Source organism: Aotus nancymaae, unplaced genomic scaffold (assembly GCF_030222135.1).
Source record: "Aotus nancymaae isolate 86718 unplaced genomic scaffold, 86718_ANA_hifiasm-v0.15.2.pri h1tg000108l, whole genome shotgun sequence".
Lineage (NCBI taxonomy): Eukaryota > Metazoa > Chordata > Mammalia > Primates > Aotidae > Aotus > Aotus nancymaae.
The window spans coordinates 14,332,437-14,354,795 of record NW_026988523.1 but is presented as its reverse complement, the minus strand read 5'-3'; the positions used below and the strand labels follow the sequence as shown (position 1 = coordinate 14,354,795).

The following is a 22,359-nucleotide window of genomic DNA, read 5'->3' as shown; positions in this document are numbered from 1 at the left end:
AACTTCAGGAATCACTGACCTATGTATTTTAGTATTTAGAGTTACACTAACACTCTGGTATATAATTGTGGCGCTTCTGCACTAATGTTAAGCATTAATAATTACTACTCAGTTTAATCTAGGCCATAATGTTATATATAGTAAATTAATTGTTTCCAGAAGTTTCTAAGAATAATTCTGAAATATGCATGTGGCTGTGAAGAATGAAGTTTTGTTTTTTTAATAAAAAATAAACTTTTTTCTTTTTTCTCATCTCCCAACTTTATTGTTTCACAACAGTTTTAGATTTACAGAAAAATTACAAGGATAGTACAGAGCTCCGTGTACCTCTCCCTCATTTTTTCCTCTTGATAATATCTTACATCTTACAGGACTATGGTACATTTGTTGTGATTAACAAACCAATATTGATAGATGATCGTTAATTAAAGCCATACCTCAGAGAATGGGGATTTTACAGAAAGTTGGCCTTGAAACTTCCCTGAGGTCTCTAAACTCAGGCCTTTCACATGGTGGAGAGAAGTCTTTGCTGCCTTTGGATCCCCATCGCCATTCCGGACTGCCTGCTGCCTTCCCAAGTTCTTTCTGCAAGGGGAAAAATGTTTTCTGGTCAGAAAACTTGGTTATCCATCATACAGCCGCAGTCACACATCTTTCTTTTAAGTTGTTCTCAAAAGCATTTTGCAATAGCAGTGGAGTGAATTGGCTAAGAGTGGTGATTTTGGAATCAAATAGATTGAAATTCAGTTCTGTCATGGATAAGCTGTTGTTTTATCAAGGTTTATTGTTCTCATCTGTAAAGTGGATATGATAATAGTGTCTTCCTCATTAATTTGCTGTGAGTATTGAATAAAAAGTTTCGGAAGCACCCAGAACCATGCCAGGCATATAATACTAGTTCAATACTGGTAGCTATCATTAAGCTTAAGAGGTGAGCTCTTTTTAAGAAGCAGTTATGGCCAACAAGCTAATCAATGAGTAATCTAGATCAATTTGATGAAAAATAGCTTTTCCAACAAAGATCAGCTTCAAAGAGCAGTGGGAAGAAGAGACATCGCTGTGGAAGCATACATTTAATTGCCTGAAGAATTCTCTTCACATTGGAAAGAACACGGCAAGTATAGGGACTACTTATGTGAAACCATGTGAGGAATCCCAGCCTGGGAAATGTGGTGAGACTATCTTTACAAAAAAATACCAAATTAGCCAGGCATGGTGGTGCATGCCCACAGTCCCAGCTACTCAGGAGGCTGAGGTAGGAGGATTGCTTGAGCCCAGGAGGTCAAGGCTGCAGTGAGCCGTGATGGCATCACTGCACTCCAGCCTGGGTAACAGAGCGAGACCTTGTCTCAAAACAACAACACATGTGAGGAGGTACCCACAAGGCTTTTTCTGCTTTACCATTCTTCTTGAAGGATTAAGGTATCAGTAAAACAAGGTATCAGTAAATAAGGTATTTCTATTAGAGGCATTACTGAGGGACAAATGATGTCCCAGAGAGAATTAGGAGCATTATGGAGACCTGGCTCCTGCCTTCCTATTCCCCACCTCCTCCCTTACCACCTCTTCCAATTCGCAGTCCTGTAGGTTTGCTGCAACACATCAGACAGGCAGGCTCTCTGGACTGGCCAAGCCCTTTCTTGCTCTACTCCTTCTGCCTGGTGAGCCACCACGCCCACACCTGGCTATTCACTGAAACTCAGCTCGGCTATCTCGTCCTCTGGAAAGCCTTCCCCTGTCACCACCAATCTGGTCACCACATGTTCCCATAGGCTCCCTAGGCTCAACCAACTTCATCACCCTCTGCCTCACTCTGTTGGGAGTACCATAGGTATGCAAGCCTAGCATGGTACCTGGGATGTGATGAGATCTCAGAAAATGTTGCCTCATGCCCATTCTCTGAGCATCTGTAAGCCCAAGGGCTTTTGATTCTTCCCTCAAACGCTGAAGTGGAAACAGCTGGGGAGGCATGTAGATTTGGTGAATGTTGCCTAGCTACGCCTGAAGCATAAAGGTTTTCTCTATAAAGAATATAACTAAAGCCAGTATAGGATTAAATAGTAACAGATAAATTATTTCATGCAGTGGTTTCTAAGCCCCAGTTCAGGAAACAATATTGGTGTGTTGTGAAGTTTTCCCAGGTTAATGGGGATTCTCTTCAAAAAATGGCCACTGGTCTTGTGAGGGTATTCAGTGTGGTGGGCAGGGGATGCTGGCTGAGAATGACCACAGAGATGGGGCCGCCCTGGAGCCCACTTCCTTCAGCAATCCCAGGAGAAATGCTTGGTCTGTCCTAGCCCACCTTCCTAAATATTGTGACCACTATGATGATACAGTGGAGGCAGCAAAAGTAAAGCCATTCCTTTGAGGTCACACAGCTACTAAGTTTTGAAATTAAGATTCAGGCCCATCTGTCTGACTCCAGAGCATTTAACCTCTGTATTCCTCAGCAACTGACATTTTCCCATGTTGTCAGCTTGGTGCCCGGAAAGATACAGTCTACCTGTATGAGGTTGAGCTGGCAAACCCAGGTCCATTTTATGTGTACATGTATTTCCAGGCTTGATGGCATTGGTGCCCATTTATCATTCAGGAAGCATTTTATCCCACCTAATTGCCTTCCCTCATCGTATGGGTCCCTCTGGGACTGGGTAGGAAGGCAAGATTCCAGGGTGGACACAGAGATATCTAAATACTTTATAATACCTGCTGCATAGTATACTCTACTCTGCACACGAGGCTTACAGATTCTCAGAGGTGGGATTAGTGCCATGGATTAAATAGCTCTGTAAGGGACTCCAGAAGTCTCTAAATAGGCAAATTGGACAAGAGCTTTGTATTTCTTTAAATAGATAAGAGGGTCATGGCTGGAATTTGGTAATTGTTTTTAACATATAAGATTATTTGTTATTATCTTGGTATTTTCTTGACATAAAATTGTCTTATATAAAACCCCCAATTTAAGACACTCATAACTTTTTAATTAAATTTTTAGCACCTCCTGGTTTATAGGGCAGCGCTATACCTGCAGCTGCAGTACAGATTCCTATGCAAAGAGGCCCTGGCAGCTAAGTATTGTCAGGGTGTGAGTCCACACACAGCCCTGAGCGGTGTGGGCTGAAGATCCCCTCGGCTCCATCGAGCCGGTTGGCTGTGTTGAGGAAGGTGCTCTCTGACCCCGCTGAGCAGCTGCGCTAGGCAAAGCTGTTGCTATTTCTCTCAGGATGATCATCCCAACTGACAACATTCCTTCCCTCTAAGATGGCGAGCTAGCTCAGAGCAACTATGAGCTGATCCAGAAATGAAGACCCATCAAGCAGCCACAGAAACAGACAGAAGCCGAAGGCAGACCCACACCTTTCCTCTGGCTTCTGCTGTTGGAGACCCAGAGTCAGTATAGCTTTGCTGTTGCCTCCCTGGGAGTTCATTCTGTGGTTTTGGCACAAGACGGCAATCTGGGGGAGAAAGCAAAGTCTATGGATATGGTTGCCTTTTCTCCTCGAAGCCAACTAGCGCCTTGTTTTTCTGTGAGCCTACCACTGTGGGAAAATTGCTTGAGTGTAAAGTTTCCCTCTTTGTCCCGAGTGCACTTCATTTACCAGCGAGCCAAGCTGGGAACAGAGCCGCCTCTCACACAGCTCATGAATGACTCCATTTTCTCAGGGCAGCCTGTGCCTGCCCATTGTCTAACTGTCATGGCCTCTTGTATAGGTGTTCCCTGCAGTCCAGGCTGTTATGTAACGCCTGGGCAGGGAACACTGCGTGAGGGCAAGAGAGATCAGAGAGAGGAAAATCCCAGAGGAGAACCAAGACCAAAACATCTTCCTGGAGAAGAAGGGGCGAAATGCTAGCCATTTGTCAGCTCTTTTCCTCTGGCTTGTTTGCCTGGGTGATAAACTTTGGTTGCTGGCATAGGAAGCCCCATGCTGCTCCAGGGGCACTTCTCTTTACATCTGTAGACAGGACATGCTGTTCCCCTACGCCACGGCAGCTGCCACCCAGGTCCTCCCACAGGACTCTGACAGACAATCTCTTGTGGCCTAGGAGCAAAGGACTTTCCCTCGCCCCGGGCTCTCACTTTCTATTTCTCCTTCTCCTGCTATGTCTTTGTTGGCTCAGGGATCTTCTCAGTTCTGCTCAGAGAAGCACACACCTTCTGAAGGCTTGCCTGTGGTGATTTCCTGGTAGTTCTGATTCTTCATCAGGTTCAGTGTTGAGAGGCAGCCATCACTTGGCATCCACGAATGGCACCCCAACCCCTGCAGTTGCATCACCTGGCTGCCACGCTCTAAGCTTATGTGTTCCCCATCATCCCTTTTGACCACACTACCAGCATTGTGAAATGAAGGGAGGTGAAGGGGTGCGTATCATTCTCTGTCTGCCTTGGCCTCCCCTCAAGCTTGTTCTGTAGAATACTGGCCCTGGGCCAAGCGCAGTGGCTCATGCCTGGAATGCCAGCACTTTGGGAGGCTGAGGCAGGTGGATCACCTGAGGTCAGGAGTTCAAGACAAGCCTGGCCAACATACTAAAAATACAAAAATTAGTTGGGCATGGTGATGGGTGCCTGTAATTCCAGCTACTAGGGAGGCTGAGGCTGGAGAATCACTTGAACCCAAGAGGTGGAGGTTGAAGTGAGCTGAGATCGTGCTATTACACTCCAGCCTGGGTGACAATAGCAAAACTCTGTCTCACCAAGAAAAAAGAAAAAGAAAAGAATACCAGCCCTGGAGCCACAAGAAGAGACTTTACAACAAGTAAAATAGGATTCCCTGGGTAGATATCATGGGGGAACACTATTCTCCCCCACTCTTAGAAAGTCACAATGCATACCAGACCCTGAAATGTTTGCAGTAAAGAAACAAATATCACTTTGTTGTGACATTTTCCAAACTTACTGGATATCTGGTCTACAAGCTCCATGAAAACAGGGACCTGGTCTATTGTTCATGGTTGAATACATACTTCATAGCTCTGTGGGTGTCCACTAAGTGTGTTAAATTGAAGTGAATTTAACTGAATCTTTATTCCAAGTTGTATCTGTTAACCCCACAGAATTAAGGTCCCACAGAACAAACTTTGGCAAATGCTGGTTGATACCGTGCACTAATTCTATCAATTACAGTGATGAGAAGGGAACAGGAGCACAGGGAGACTCACACGGAAGCTTTTCTGTTCCTCACATAAGAACAGGCTGCAGGAGATTGCTCTGTCCCTAGCTCTTTAAAAGAGCCTGGCCCGCCCGTGAGCCACTCCACAGGGAAGAGGGTATGTGCATGTTTTGGTGCTCACGCAGACCCCTTTCTGACTTGTCCCCTACCCTCTCGTTTTGCTCACCTGTTCTTTGATCCCTTAGCTTTGGAGTCTGTCACACAGTAGGTTCCTCTGATCTGATGCTCGTCTTTATTATTAAAAAAAAAAAAAAAATGGCCAGGTGAGGCGGCCTACACCTGTAATCCCAATACTTTGTGAGGCCAAGGCGGGTGACTCACCTGAGATGAGATCAGCCTGGCCAACATGGTGAAACCCCGTCTCTACTAAAAATAAAAAAATTAGCTGGCATGGTCACGGGCACCTGTTATCCTAGCTACTTGGGCTGAGGTGGGAGAATCGCTTCAACCCAGGGGGTAGAGGTTGCAGTGAGCCGAGATCATGCCATTGTACTCCAGCCTGGGTGACAAGAGGGAAATTCTGTCTTTAAAAAAAAAAAAAATCATGAAAAAAACCCAAACAAAACCAGAAATCTTATCTTAGGCTTGCTAACTTTAGCTTAGTTAGGGGTAAGAAAACCCTAGATTTGAATCCAGATTTTGCCATTTTCTGGCAGTGAGATTTTTTGGAAATGTCTTGGGCCTATCAGAACCTCATTCTCCACTGTGTAAAATGAGGATAATAACATGTGCCTCATAGAGTTGTTGTGAAAATTAAATGAGCATGTAAGCCTTGCACAGTGGCTGGTATTTGGCCAGCACTCGGCACATGGCTGCTATTACTACAATTGTTCCTTCCCTTTCAGCTCCCCGCGTTGCCTGCTGCCTGAGTTTGGGCATCCGCCCAACTCCAGGTGAGCCTCTTTCTCCCTCTGCTGGGTTAGCTCCATGAGACCCAGCTAGGTCTCTGGTTCAGATTTCCTCTGCCTCCGGGAACTTCTCCCCTCCCTCCTCATCGGTAGCTCCTTGGACTCATCCTTTTTACCACTTTTTAATCTCTCTTTGGGGCTCCTAGAGAAGGAAATAAGCCTTTATTAGCAGAATATTTTGTAGTTTACAAGATTCTAATATAGCACCTCACTTAATCCTCATCATAATGCTCTGCAGGCTGAGTTATCCGTCTACAGAGGAGAAAAAATGTGACTCAGTGACTTCTTCACTCACATAGCAATCAAACACCAGAGGCTGGATTGGTACGCAGGTCTGGCTTCAGATGCAGCATCTCTGTCTGCCCTCACCACAGCTGCCACCTGGGTAGCTGTGAAGCATAGTCCTGTCCTCCTGACCCCCAGGATCCTGCCACCACCATCCACTTTCTACCTCCACTTATGATTTGGCACAGCTATAAAAGAGGCCTGCAGGGAGAGGTCATGGGGTGAAAGAAAGAGACAGAGGAGGAAAGTGGAGGAAGGGAGACCAACCAATCCTCCAACCACATGTCCAAGATTCTGGTCCTGCTTCCTGACCCAAGGGTTCTCAGCCCCCGTTTCCAGGACAGTAACACATCAAATGCCCACACCTACACCCAGGAACAGCAAACAAAGATAATCAGTGAAACACACAGAAGAAAAATCTGATTAGCATATTTGACAGTACAATATAAGGAACCTGTCACATTGTCAATGGGTAAAACACCTCAAAAACATCTAGGAAGACTTGTTGAGTCCTTGTTCTGTTGAGAAGAATACACACACACACACACACACACACACACATCTAAGGTACTGAAGTAAATAACAAAGGGTGATCTTCCCTGTTAGACGTTCTTTATATCCCATCTGAAACAAATGTATGAGACCTAGTGACACATTCTAGGTCATGTAGGGATCTAGGATGCATTTGTCTCTGTAAATCACAGAGCCTGTGGACATGTGTTCCTGTGAAGGAAAACATGGTCTGGAGCAGTAAGCCCAGGGCAGCACCATGGACAGTCGCCCACCTGTCTTCTGATCACGGAGGCCTGTGCCCTAGAAATGTAGTAGCAAGGAGAGGAGAGAAAGGAAAGGGGATCTTCTTTTTCTGTAGAAAGAATCTTGCACTCCAAAAAGTAGGGCTTTCTTGTTCTTCTGTGGGGGTGGTGAATACCATTTTTGGAAAATTAGGACTGTGATACATATGTGTAAGAAAGGAATGGTCATCCCTTGCCCTCTGGTCTGGAGATCCAGGCGTAGCCCATCATATGCTTCTCTTCCTTCTGGACCACTTTAATTACTGTTTCTTTCTCTAGCCTCCCAGGGGCCCTGAATCTCCTGTATTATATTCACCCAGTAGCCTGGAAAAAAAGAGTTTAAAACCCTCTAACTTGTCATTTTTGTCTGCCATCTAAGAGTACATCGAGAACTTAAATTTCTACTTTTTCACAGAAGAGGGATTAAATAATTCTTCTGGTCTGAGCCCAGGTCATTAGGGGTGTTCTCACTATATATTCCTGCATAACAAACCCCTCCAAAAGTGTAGTGGCTTAAAACAGCATTTGTTTCACTCACAGATCTGCAGTTTTGGCAGGGTCTAGAGAACATAGCTCGTCTTTGCTCACCTGGCATCAGCTGGAGCTGCCCTGAAGCTTCATGCCACACATGCAAGTGAATGAGCCTTCAGAAGTTTCCAGCTCCCAGGCTTTGACTGTCAGTTCGCTGGGAAGATGTAAAAATGAGAGCTAAAATAGCTGGGGCTCATTGGGCCTTTCCCTCCCTCTACATGATATCTCTACATGGCCTTTCTAACATGCAGCTTCAGGGTAGTTGGACATCATACAGAGCAGCTTAGTGTTCCCAAGTTGTGTCTTGCCTTTTTTTTATGTATATACACAGTTTCACTCTATTATCAAGGCTGCAGTACGGTGGTGCAATCTTGGCTTGCTGCAACCTCTGCCTTTCGGGCTCAAGCAAGCCTCCCAAGTGACTGGGACAATAGGCATGTGCCACCATGCCTGGCTAATTTTTGTATGTTTAGTCGAGACAGGGTTTCGCCCTATTGCCCAGGCTGGTCTCCAACTCCTAGGCTCAAGTGATTTGCCTGCCTTGGCCTCCCAAATTGCTGGGATTACAGGCACGAGCCACTGTGCCTGGCCAGATTGCCTTTTATAACCTAACGTTAGAAGTTACTCAGTATCATTTCCATGACATGATACTCATCGAGGCAGTCACAAGGCCCATCCAGGTGTGAGGGAAGATGGGGTGGCAAGGTTCCAGGACAACATGTGAGACTGGAAATATAGCTGTGGACATTATTCGAAAATTCAACTTACCACAAGAGTTAAATCAATGGAGGGGACACAAATGTACTAGGCTACTAGTTTCTGAACTGTCAGACACTGAACTAATGAACTTTTCTTCTGACTTTTGGGGGTTATAAGTTGTAAGAGAATAAACAATAAAACCAAATGGAGACCAAGGCATTTGTAAAAAGCTTTCACTCCCTTCTTCCCTCGGTTGCTTCTTCAAATCACTGGCAATAGGCATCACCATTACTGTTATAAAGCTGTGGGAAGCTGGGATTTTGGGATCAAAGGTGAGAAAGTTGATAGTGATCCTCAGGATGAATGGCAGGGGGAAGAGACTCTCACTAGCTGCTGCTCCAGCAACTGAAATCACCAACTAGGGAACTTACCATTTCTGCTGAGAGAAGAGTTTTACTCTGAGAAACCAGGGACATGGTTCCATGACACAAATATAAGAAACTGGCTAGCATGAGGAATGAATACACCCATAAAACAATGTACATTCCAATCCCACTAGGAAGGAAGGTAACATATTAATAACAACAACATATTAACAAATGGAGCACCATGCTACAGAGCAGAGTCTCTTTTGATGGAGAAGATGAAAAAATGTCAAAGTATGTGAGGGCCCTAAAAAGAAAAAATGAGAGCTCAATATCAACATGCCCATCTAGCTGTGTTAAAATAAAAAGTCAACTTTGAAAATAATATGATAATCACCCATTTATAGCTAGAAAATGTGGATCTTTATAATATTCAAAGTTATAGATATTATTTAAAATTAAGAGAAAAATACATTGAAGGAACAATAAAATAAACCCCACCCATTGAAATGACTAAGACACCTGGACAATATAAATTCTAATTTTGATTAATCTTAATGATTATTATTCAATTTAGTTTTTCAAACTGTTACTAAGGGCCTATTAAATGGCACCATTAAGCTGGAGTGCTTCAAGTTTCTTACAGATAAGCGAGGATGACAGTCATAAAAAACTGATTATGTGGGGTTTTTTTGTTTTGTTTTGTTTGTTATTTGAGATGGAGCCTCACTTTCTTGCCTAGCCTGGAGTGCTGTGGCACAATCTCAGCTCACTGCAACCTCCACCTCCCAGGTTCAAGCTATTCTCCTGCTTCAGCCTCCCAAATAGCTGGGATTACAGGCATGCACTACCACGCCCGGCTCATTTTTGTCTTTTTTATGGAGATAGGGTTTTACTATGTTGACCAGGCTGTCTTGAACTCCTGACCTCAAGTGATCTGCCTGCCTCGGCTTCCCAAAGTGCTGGGGTTACAGGCTAATTGTGTATTTTGATGGAGCTTTGCCATAGGAGCACATGGAAGGGCCGCTTGGACTATACTTAAGAGGCAGAAGGTGATTCTTGAAGAATAAGTAAAGTTTTAAATAGGTGGAGAAGTAAGGAAAGAGAAATTCATGCAGAAGGAACAGTAGGAATGCTTGTAAGTGTAATATGTTTGGCAGTTTTAGACCATGAGCCTCACAAAGGAGAACAGTGGGAAAGGAGGCTTGAGAGATAGGTAAGGGCCAGATTATGGAGAGTTTCCAACTGTGGCAAGACGCTTAGACTGTCTGTGGACAATGGGAAAGCACCAAAGGGCTTTAGGCAATGTTGTGTCAATGTTTGATCTCTTTGTGGGGATGGTTCAGAGAGGAGAAGGTGAGACCAGTTAGGAGGTCCATGCTGACCTCCAGGTGAATGGTGATGAGAACTCACGTTAGAGCAGTCCCAGTAGAGATGTCCAGGGTGGTGACAAATGTGAGAAATATGTGGACACCAACTCACCAAGCTTGGCGATTTGGGTAGGATGCAATAAGAGATGACTCCTAGGATTCTGGTACCAGCAACTGGGAGGATGATGCAATGACAATAAAGTAGTAAACACAGAGGAGAATAAATTAGTGAGGGAAGAAGAGATGACGCTGAGACTAGTTTGAGGCATGTTGAAGCTGGATTGACAGGAGTAGATCCTTCAACTATGTGGTACCAGACCACCATACGCTAGTCCTCCCCAGTCCTAGGGACACCTAGTCCTAGACTAGTGTTGAACTTCAGAAAAGAAACTAGACTAGTCTTGAACTTCAGAATCACTTGTAATATTTGGGATGGCAGAACTGAGAATGGAAGCCCTGAATTTATAGATGTGTTACACTTACACAATTTAAAAACTTTATCTTGGAAAATAGAACAAGGAAGACACTCTGATATACTAGGTGAGGATTATTTTAGGTTGAGAAATACAATCCATATAGAGACTATCTTCATTTGAATTTTATGTATTTCATCCTTTTACTTATTCTTTCTTTTACTTAACAAATGCTGTCTGAACACATACTATGCTAAGTGCTAAGGATTTAAAAGTGAATGAGATATGGAGAACATCCTTAAGAGACTCACATTTGCATACTAAATTATTTTGACTTCTATAGCTAGCAGTGCAAAATGCTGGTTCAATATTGAACAATCTTTTTTCAGTTGAGGCAAAAGATGATTTAGTGTTAAATAAAAGAGAACAGGACTTACGGCTAGTTAGGCTTATCTGAGCTATTCTAGGTGCATTACCCTAGATAAATTAGTTGCCCTAGCCAAGTTTGAAGATGGCAAATTAATTCAGAGCAATTTTCCTATTGAAGATAACCAGAAACTTTTTTTTTTAATGAGACCTAACGAGAGAGAAGAATTACTAAACCAATTTGGAGGTTCAAAAAAGTAAATTGGAAGATAAGGCTGCTCTGTCCTGGGCGCATTTGGCAATTCGTGACGAGTTGGAGAAAGGGTAAGAGGCTAAATTAAGGGAATGGATTGTGGTCTAGGGCCTGCTGAGGTGAGGAACATTGCTGGTAAATCTCCCCATTTCAAGTTGAGATACTGAAGAAGAATGAACTTGAACTACATAAGGCTTCCTAGACACTTCAGTTTACAATAATTCCAACTGCCTGGCAAAAGCAAATGTAAGTCCTTTCTCAATGAAGAATACATTTCTATAAGCAATTTTGCACATACAATTATTAGCACATAATTTAAATATAGCCACATGAAGGCAGGCACAGTGGCTCGTGCCTACAATCTCAGCACTTTGGGAGGCCAAGGTGGGGGAATCACTTGAAGTTAGCAGTTTGGGACCAGCCTGGGCAACATGGCAAAACCCCATCTCTACCGAAAATATAAAAATTAGCCATTCTCATAATCTGGTCTCAAAAAAATAAAACATAAAAATAAAAAATAGCCACATGAAACAGAAACTATTACTGACAAAATAGAAGAAAGAAGGACAGTAGAAACAGACCCACATGAAGTCTTACAGATCCACATAGAGTCTAACTATTTAAATAACCAAAAACTTTTTTTTAACAGTCCAGAGGTCTTTTATTTTTTTAAACACCTATTATGCCATGAATTCATAGGGAATAAGTTCCGGCAGCTCAGGCTCCTTCCCATTGGTTCTCACAAACTGTGCTTCTCTGGGTGGAGCAGGCTGGCGCTTCAGTTGAACCCAGTACCTTTCTCTTTGGCGTCTTTCTTTTTCTGATCATTTTCCTTCACATGTTTCAGGAAGCTATCTCATTTTTTAGAGTGCTTGATGTGCTCAACACGCACATTAATTCTCTTGGCAAGAATCTTGCCCTTAACTTGTTTGTTTACAACAATGCCAACAGCATGCTGGGTAACATTGTAGACTCTTCCAGATTTGCCATGATAACATTTGTAAGGCGTTCCTTTTTGAACAGTACCCATTCCCTTGACGTCTACAATATCACCTTTCTTATAGATTCGCATATACGTGGCCAAAGGAACAACTCCATGTTTCTAAAAGGCCTAGAGAACATATATTGAGTGCCTTTTCTCTTTCCCTTTGTGTTCGTCATTTTGGAAAATTACTGGAAGATGGCAGTTCTGGCCGAAAGGCCAAAAATATTTTATGATATAAACATGTTGTGTCAGTCAGGTTTCCAACCAGGCACAGATGAAACCATCAAACTATGATAATATGAGGGATAATATTATTATTTAACAAAGAAATGTATTAATTGCTGGGACTATTAATAAGGAGAAGGCTTTACCACCTGTAGGCTTGAAGAGTTGCAGGGAGGGAGGAGCTATCAGAATCTAAAGACAGAGAGTCTATAGTCAGGGAATGTGGCCAGCCCACAGTGACCCCACAGGAAGAGATCGGGTAGATCAGTGAATCTCACTTTCCTCCTTCCCTCTGGTCCTACTGGTACTTTCCTTTAGCCAAACACAGCTAGAAGCTAGAAGACAAGAAAATTCATTGATACGGTCCATGCAGATCAGTTTCCTGGAGAGACAGCAGAGTGGAGAGAGTAAAGATATAGCCATAGAGGTGAACAGAAGATATATAACATGTGCTGTTATATTTTTCAAGAAAATAAATGATTGAGGATTTAGACAGCAAACTAGAAACTACATAAAAGAGACAAAAAGAAGTTCTAGAATTAAAAGTATAGAGTAATCAAAATTAAGAACTCAATGAATAAGTTTAGTAAATGTTAAGACCCAACTGAAGAGAAAATTTGTGAAGTGGAAGGTAGATCAGAAGACAATCACAGAATAAAGCATAAAGAGGAAAAGGATGGAAAGTCTACAAGAGATGGTAAGAGGTATAGAAGATATAGTGAGAAGATCTAAAATACTTGTAGTTAAGAGTATCAGCAGGCAAATGAAAGAAATAATGGAAGCAATATCTGAAGAAGTAGTGGCTGAGAAATTTCCAAACTCAATGAAAGACAACTAGAGAAAAAGAGACATTACTTTCAAGAGAGCAACAGTGAGACTTAGAGCTGACTTCTCAGCAATGGAAGCCAAGAGGCAGTGAAATTACGTCTTTAAAAGGCTGAAATAAAAAAGCTGCTCATCTAAAATGTTATGATCAAAATTTAAAAATCTATCAAGAATGAAGATTTTTTTTTTAAGGTATTTTGTTTCATTTTGTTTTGAGGCAGTGTGTCTCTCTTTTTCCCAGGGAAGAAGGTCAAAGGGTACAAGCCTGCAGTTATGTCGGATGAAGAACTTTACAAATATAATGTACAGCATGAGGACTATAGTTAATGACATTATATACTACAAATTTGCTAAGAGTAGATTTTAGCCCCCCTACCCCAACACACACACAACTATAGAAGGTTATAGATACATTAATTTGCTTAACTATGAGTAATCATTTCACTATGGGTATGTATATCAAGACAGCATGGTATAAAACTTAAATATGTACAATAAAAAGGCACTGTTGGGGATAAGACCCACTTCATTATGATAAAGCTGAATTCAACAGGAAAATATAATTTTAATTTTCTACATACTGCTAACATAGCCTCAAAATATACAAAAGAAAACAGAAAAACAAATTCACTATCACAAGTGGTAGACTTTTAACATACTTCTCACAGCAAATGATAAAACTAGCAGATAAAAATTATTAATCACATAGATTTGAACAACACAATCAAATATACTTGACCTAAAGGACACTTACAAGACATTCACACTATAATTGCAGGCTATAATTTTTTTTTCCCAAACACACAAGGAAAATTCACAGAAATTTGCCATATGGTAGGTCATAAAGTAAGCCTCAATAAATTGCAAAATATTTAAGTAATTCCAAGTATTTCTCTGGGGAAAAAGTGACAGAGAGATAATTTTAAAAATCCTCATATGCTTGAAAATTCAAAGAAATCACGAAGGAAATTAGAATAAAAAAATGTGAAAACATCATTTTCCCCCAAATCGATCTACAGATTCAATGCAATCTCCCTGCCACAACCAAAAAAAGAAAGAAAATAACAATAGTTTTTTTTTTCTTTTGTGGAAATTGGCAAGCTGATTCTAAAGTTTTTATGGATATGCAAAGGGATAAACATAACCAAGACATTCTTGAATAAACAAACTGGGAGGACTTGCTCTACTGGATATTAAAACTCATTAGTCTGGGCATGGTAGCTCACTGCAACCTCTGTAATCCCAGCACTTTGAGAGGCTAAGGCGGGAGGATCATTTGAGGTCAGGAGTTTGAGACCAGCCTGACCAACATGGTGAAACCTCATCTCTACTGAAAATACAAAAATTAGCCAGGTGTAGTGGTGCACGCCTGTAATCTGAGCTACTTGGGTGGCTGAGGTACGAGAATCACTTGAGCCTGGGAGGTGGAGGTTGCAGTGAGCCGAGATCACACCACTGCACTCCACTCTGGGTGACAGAGTGAGATTCTGTCTCAACAACAACAACAACAAGACAAATTATAATGATTAAGCTATAGTGTTTAGGATTAACACATAGGTGGTAAAACTACAAAGAAAAGTGAACAAGCGATTTCCACAAAAGTCAGGGTAGTTTTTCCTTTGAAGGGAAAGAAGGAGGTAATAATTGAAAGGCATCATAAGGGCCACTTCTGGGATTCTGGCAATGTCTAGTTCTTGATTTTACCTGGGTGTTTGCTTTGTGATAAATCACGGAGCTTGACATTTTTGTTTTGTGCACTCTTTGGTAGGTGAGTTATATAGTTCACAATAAAAAAAGGTTTTACACACACACATTTAATGCCATATATACGTTAAACACCTAGCTTTGTGCCTGGCACATAATAGATGCTCAAAAACACAAAATTGCTTCTCTTTCACCATTCCTTTTTTCTTTCTAGCAGAGAAAAAAGAAAAATGTGAATTTTCATAAACATTTTCCTAGTACATGCATAATCTTTCTTGCTTTCTTGCAAGAATCTCACTGTCATGGCAACTGTAATTAAAGGTGGAGCCTGTGGAGAGAAGGAGAGATACGAGCACAACAGCCTCAACTTGATTACCTCTGTGCAAGAGGAAATTCTCACTGATACTGGATTGCTGGAACCCAAAGCCCAAAGTACCCATTAACGCATAATATGTTTGTTGCTTTATGTTTTATTTTCCCTTCCAAGACAACATAGCAAAACCTTTGTTTAAATGCTTCCCTTTACTGCAGGTTGTAGTTAATCCTATAATCACTGGGTGAACGTTTATAGAGCCAGACATTCTTTGTGCGTCAGAGAAGCTAGAGGCCAGCAGTGGAGGTATTGTCTTGCAGGCGACTGCGATGCAGGAAGAATGTAGTTGGGTGGGGTTGGGTGACAGGTACAGCGGGCTGTGGGCTGCGTGGATCCCAGGGGCAGGCATGCTCCAGCAGGATGTCTGCGCCTGCTCTCATGCCTCAGCTCCTTCCCACAGCCACCTGACATGTTTGGAGCTGGGGTAAAGGCTAATGATACTTGGGGAGAAGACTTCAATTCTATCAGCTGAGAAATCAAAGACATCCAAAAATCAAAGAGGTGCCAAAGACCACTTTAAAATGATCTCTGCCCAGGTTCCCCCTACTCCCCGAAACACACAACCAACTTGCCTGAAAATTACCAACTTGAAAAGATATGAAATAATAGATTTCTGGGTCTGAAAATGATCAAGTCTAAAAGGCCAAAAATTGAAAGCACAAAGGACATTGGGGGCTTATTTTCAGCTGATATTGAAATTTTCCTTGTGACCTCAAAGGAAATTCTACCTTTAGCAGAGATTTGTTCTGCAAGGGGGATTAGAATAGAATTCCTTATGGACTGGGAAGGAAGTAGAAGACAGGGGAAGGGAATCAGGAGAGGACATTTGCGCCCCATGTTTTTAGACCTGTGGAATTAGGCAAGAGGCATTCTGCTGGTTTGGTAGAAGTGGGAATCTCCGAAGACTAGATTATGTATAATTAATTCACGTAGTTATTGAGGACTTATAGTATGCCTGTGCTGTGCCAGGTGCAGGAATTACACCAGAAAACCAGAGTGGCTGTGTCCCTCACCACATGAAGTCTATGAACAGAAGGGCAATGGGGCACATTGGTAGACTCCAACTGGGCCAGAGAATTTACAGGCTAAGATAACCTCCAGTTCCTCCATTTCTATTGTTTGCAGAATTCTGGCGAAGGGAAACAAGGTGTGGAAAAACAAGAGAAGAAAGCTGTTGTGCTTCTACCTGTCTCCACAAGGACCCCACCTGTACATAGGAAAGATGGACAAGGTAGGAAGTCCTAACCAGAGCAATTAGGCAAGAGAAAAAAAGGTCAGGGCGGTGGGGAGGAGGGGCATCTGAATTGAAAAAAGGAAGTCAAACAATCTCTGCCAATGATGTGGTCTTATACCTAGAAAACTGTAAAGACTCTTTCAAAAGACTCCTTGATTTGATAGATGAATTCAGTAAAGTCTCAGGTTACAAAATCGAAGTATGCAAATCAGTGGCACTGATATACACCATTAAAGACCAAGTTGAGAATCAAATTAAGAACTCAGTCCCACTTACAATAGCTGCAAAAACAAAAACAAAAAAAACAAACCATAAACACAAACACAAACTTAGGAATATACTTAACCAAGGAGGTGAAAGACCTCTACAAGGAGAACTACCAAACACTGATGAAATAAATCATAAATGGCTGGGTGTGTTTCCTCACACCTGTAATCTCAGCACTTTGGGAGGCTGAGGCAGATGGATCACCTGAGGAGTTGGAGACCAGCCTGGCCAACATGGTGAAACCCCGTCTCTACTAAAAATATAAAAATTACCCAGGCATGGTGGTGGGTGCCTGTAATCCCAGCTACTTGGGAGGCTGAGGCAGAGCTTGCAGTGAGCTGAGATCATGCCATTGCACTCCAGCCTGGGTGACAGAATGAAACTATGTCTCAAAAAAAAAAAAAAAAAAAAAAAAGTAAAAAATCATAAATGATACAAACAAATGGAAAAACGTCTCATGCTCATGAATTGAAACAATCAATATTATGAAAATGACCATACTGCTCAAAGCAATCTACAGATTTGATGTAATTCCTATCAAACTACCAATATCATTTTTCACAGAATTAGAAAAAGTAATCCTAAAATGTATATGGAATCAAAAAAGAACTGGAATGGCCAAAGCAATCCTAGATAAAAAGAACCAATCTGGGAGGAGGGGCATCTGAATTGAAAAAAGGAAGTCAAACAATCTCTGCCAATGATGTGGTCTTATACCTAGAAAACTGTAAAGACTCTTTCAAAAGACTCCTTGATTTGATAGATGAATTCAGTAAAGTCTGAGGTTACAAAATCAAAGTATGCAAATCAGTGGCACTGATATACACCATTAAAGACCAAGTTGAGAATCAAATTAAGAACTCAGTCCCACTTACAATAGCTGCAAAAACAAAAACAAAAAAAACAAACCATAAACACAAACACAAACTTAGGAATATACTTAACCAAGGAGGTGAAAGACCTCTACAAGGAGAACTACCAAACACTGATGAAATAAATCATAAATGGCTGGGTGTGTTTCCTCACACCTGTAATCTCAGCACTTTGGGAGGCCGAGGCGGGTGGATCACAAGGTCAAGAGATCGAGACCATCCTGGTCAACATGGTGAAACCCCGTCTCTACTAATACAAAAAAAAAAAATTAGCTGGGCACGGTGGCGCGTGCCTGTAATCCCAGCTACTCAGGAGGCTGAGGCAGGAGAATTGCCTGAACCCAGGAGGCGGAGGTTGCGGTGAGCCGAGATCGCGCCATTGCGCTCCAGCCTGGGTATCAAGAGCGAAACTCCGTCTCAAAAAAAAAAAAAAAAAAAAAAAAGAATAAGGAAACTGGACCCCTATCTCTAACCGCATACAAAAATTAACTCAAGCTGAATTAAGAGACTTAAATTTAAGACCTGAAACCATAAAAATTCTTGAAGAAAATCTAGGAAAACCTCTCTGGATATTGACCTATGCAAAGAATTTATGACTAAGACCCAAAAAGCAAATGCAACAAAATAAAACCGAAACTACATAAACGGAACGTAATTAAACTAAAAAGCTTCTGCACAGCAAAATAAATCATCAACAGAGTAAACAGATAACCTACAGGATGGGAGAAAGTATCGGCAAACCCTACATCTGACAAAGGACTAACATCCAGAATCCACAAGGAACTCAAACAAATCAGCAAGGTAAAACAAAAACAAAAACAAAAATCCCTTACAAAGTGGGCGAATGACATGAACAAACATTTTTCAAAAGAAGATATACAAATGGCCAAATAACATGAAAAAATGCTTGACATTCTAATAATCAGGGAAATGCAAATTAAAACCATGATGAGATACCACCTTACCCCAATCGGAATAACCATTATTAAAATATCAAAAAATCAATAGGTGTCAGTACGGATGTGGTGAAAAGGGAATGCTTATACACCATGGTGGGCAATGGAAATTATTACAACTTCTATAGGAAACAGTGTAGAGATTTATCAAAGAACTAAAAGTAGATCTGCGATTCAATCCAGCAATCCTGCTACTGGGTATCTACCTAAAGGAAAAGAAGTCATTATATCAAAAAGACACCTGCACATGTATGTTTATAATAGCACAATTCACAATTGCAAAGATATGGAATCAACCTAAGTATGTATCAAGTGGTGAGCAGATAAAGAGTGTATGTGTGTGTGTGTGTGTGTGTGTGTGTGAGAGAGACCCTTGACAATCTTCATTCCTCACTGATTCCTCATTAGCAAAGCAGCAAAAACCCTCATCACAGCGATTCCAATCCCATTACTGTCATCATGCTCATTGCCAAATTTATGAACATTACATTATAAGCGTTACTAACGTGTCCTCTGTAATCCTTCTATGTGACGCCATCTTCAATACTTACGAAATGCTTTTAACCAAATTAGAGCAAAGAGAACTTTAACATTCAGAGGGGGATATGTGGGGCTGTCTCCTTTCACAAAGCAAACTCATTGTTCCTACGTAGGTTCTCACAGATGGTCCATAGGCACCTTGGGTAGGACCCTAGTCAGTGTGAAAAGCGGAGCAAAGCAGAGATTTTCTAGGCCCTCGAGTCTGGCAGGACTGCAGTGCACAGATGTGCCCTGGTCATAGACTGCCGCATGGGGGGATTTTACTCTTCCAGTGTGTAAGCCTTTTCGCCATTGAGTGGTAGAATTATTAAATACAGGAATTGCCACTATTCCTTTTTATTTCTCTCTGGATACCTAGAACTAATTCTGGGTGTTCACTAAATTCTTGTCCATAGAACAATTCAACAGATATACACCAAATGTTTATTGGATGGCTCCTGTGTGACAGAAAGGCACTGTGCTAAATAAAAAGATGTTGTTTTTAAAGGTCCAAGGAACTCCCAGGCAGGTGCTTTCTATGACAACCCTGTCATCAAATGCTTTTCAAAACACAGCCCATCAGATCTTCGTTTATTCCTAGAATAGCTGCACCCTTGAAGTCACGGGGAGGGCAGCAATCTCTGCCTTCACACGGGCCAGCTCCAGCCCAGTGTCCATTGCAGGTTGGGCCAGTCCTTGTCCGAGTGAATCATGGTCCGCTGCTCAGCTCAACAGGCTAGAAGCAACTTACTGCCACAAGTTGTATGGACCAGTAGGGGACCAAAGTCACTCAAAGACAGAGCTTAAGGGTTTTACTGGTTTATTGTGCATCGAATTGCTTTTTGAAATTCTAGTAGTGAGAGGAGAAAGTACAGTGGGAGGGACAGGGTGTTAGAAAAACAGGGAGAGTCGAGTGAGGGGAGCGTTTCAGAGTGACATCAAAACTGTGTCAAGTGTCCTCTTGAATGGTTGTAAAGGTCAGATCAGCACTTACACACTTTGTCCCTTTGATAGAGGGAATGAAACAGAAAATTTGAATGTGGTCATCTTATCATGGCTGTTCTTAGAAAACAATCCTAGAAATGCCTCCTGTTGGCCAGACTGGATCTTGCCCCACTTTCAGAGTTCTGACCTGTGGATACCTGAGCAGACCCAAGCAGGCTCTATACAGACAGAACCGCCTCCTGTATGTACTTTCCAGGAAGTCAGGTCTTCAGAAACAAGGTACAGCATCCTCTGAACCTGTACCAACGTCCTGAAAGCTGCTGCCAGGCCAGGGTCTTGCTATGCTGACATAGATTTCCAGGAAAGCTGTTGTCCCACCTGCAGAATGCCGGCAGAGTGGCTCTGCAGATAGCTCCTCTCTGGCCTCCTCTCTCTATCCGTGTCCCAGGGCGAAGTGGCCGTGCAGCTGAAGCCTGTAGACATTCAGTCTTTGCTATGACCCTCTTCTGCCCACAGTGATGACCTCCTGCTAGATCTCCGCAAAAATTCAGACCTTCCCCGAACCAGAATTAATTGTGGCATTGGCAGAAAGTTGAATCTCTATACACCAAATGGAAGGAGAAAAAGGTCTTGTGGTACAGCAGCCGTGGCTCCCCGAATCAGACTGGCTTTGGAGAGAGCCAGGGCCAAGAGCCTTCTGGGACAGGGTGTGAGGATTACCTCTCTTACTCCCTATGGGATGCCATGGTCAGGGATACCTTCCCTCCATAAGGCATGGAGAGCTTAGAAAATTCTCCCTAGACCTCTCTGCTGCCTCAGAGGGTGACCATCTTCCTCATCCTCTGCCACAGTCCACTGCAGCAAAGGGCCACACTTCCTCCCCACCTTTCTCTGGGGCTGTTTAGCCTGGAAACAAGACTATCAATGAAGTAACACAGCAAATTAAATTCCAGAGCTGGGAACGTCAAAATCTCAAGAGTTAGAGAGCCTGTTGAGGCCGTCTACTGCTACCCCTCACAGATGCAAGCGAGCACTGCACCGCCAGGCTGAAAGACAATCTTTTTTTTTCTCTCTTCCTAATAAAAGAATCATGTTTCCATTTCTCTGGGCCACAGATTCTCAGTGGCTTTAGGCATTCCTTACAAGATGTGACACCAGGTACGTGGCCAGCCATGGTCTGGGGCATACAGAGATGAGTAAGACAGAACAACTGGCTAGACTAATAAGTCCAATGCCCCAGGTGCTCTATGGAGCCACGTGCCAAGTGCGGTGGGAAGTTCAGGGAAAGGTGCAGTGTGCCGCAGCAGGCTGGATTCTCAGAGTGCCTGATGTCTGAGCTGGGTGCCTGGAAGGAAGGATGAATGGGTTGTAGCAGATGAGCCAACAGGAAGAGAAACTAGACTGATTCATTTCTTTCTTTCTTCCTTCATTCCTTCCTTCATTAACTCAACTAGTCTTTCCTGAGTACATGTTTTGTGGCAAGATCTGTCCAAACTAGAAAAAAAAAAAAAAGAGAGAAGCATTGTCCCTGCTTTCAGCTAGCTTGCAGTCTAGTTGTAATGTAAGTAAGGAAAAAGGCCAGAATACATAGTGAGGTAAGGCAGGACCAACACAGGGAAAAATTAGGTGTTTTGAGAGGCCACAGAAGGCCCTAACTCCACGAATGAAAGATGGTGTGAGAACAACTGTAGTAAGTTGGGGAACAGGGTGGTCAGAGCATGGAACCCAACAGGAGGTTAGAGAGAAATGAGGCTGGAAAAGATGGAACATGAAGAGTCTTGGGTTTTATTCCTTAGGCAGTGGAGAAAAAAGCATTGAAGACTTTAAACAAGTGAGTGATATGATCCTATTTTTGTCCAAGGAAGACAACTCTGGGGGCAGTGTGGGGAACTGGTAGGAGAGGCAAGAGGTGGAAGCAGGAAGACCAGGTTGCAGCGGTTTTCATGGGTCCTGATTTTTCTCCGGCATGTGCACCCCAGTATGTCAATTTCCCTCCTTAAGCATGATGCCAGAATGGAATAAAATATTCTAGGTGTGGACTGACTAGCACAGATGCCATGAGATAGTTAATTATTATAGATGACCCTCTTATGTTATTATTGTAGGGGAAGGCTACATATTTCAATATCATCACAGTTCTGCTTCATATGGAGCTTATTATCAACATAAATTCCTGGGCCACATTCTCATTTGCTGTGGCCAAACACTGGTTCTCTCTCATCTGACGTTTGGATATTCAGTTATTGGTACCAAAATGCAGGAATTCCCATTCGTTCTTGTTAAGTGTCATTTTGTTAGCTCT

The 22,359-nt window shown here is 42.4% G+C and overlaps 1 protein-coding gene across 10 annotated transcripts in view; it reads left to right on the top strand.

Annotated features, from left to right (window-relative positions):
* The window catches only part of ZNF648 (zinc finger protein 648), a 246,345-nt gene that overhangs the window by 172,927 nt on the left and 51,059 nt on the right, over positions 1 to 22,359 (top strand). For all 10 annotated transcript variants that reach the window (XR_010340315.1, XR_010340314.1, XR_010340313.1 and 7 more), the window contains one exon: positions 16,390 to 16,495. The gene's annotated coding sequence lies outside the window, so the exon portion shown is untranslated. The remainder of the gene's footprint in view (positions 1 to 16,389; positions 16,496 to 22,359) is intronic.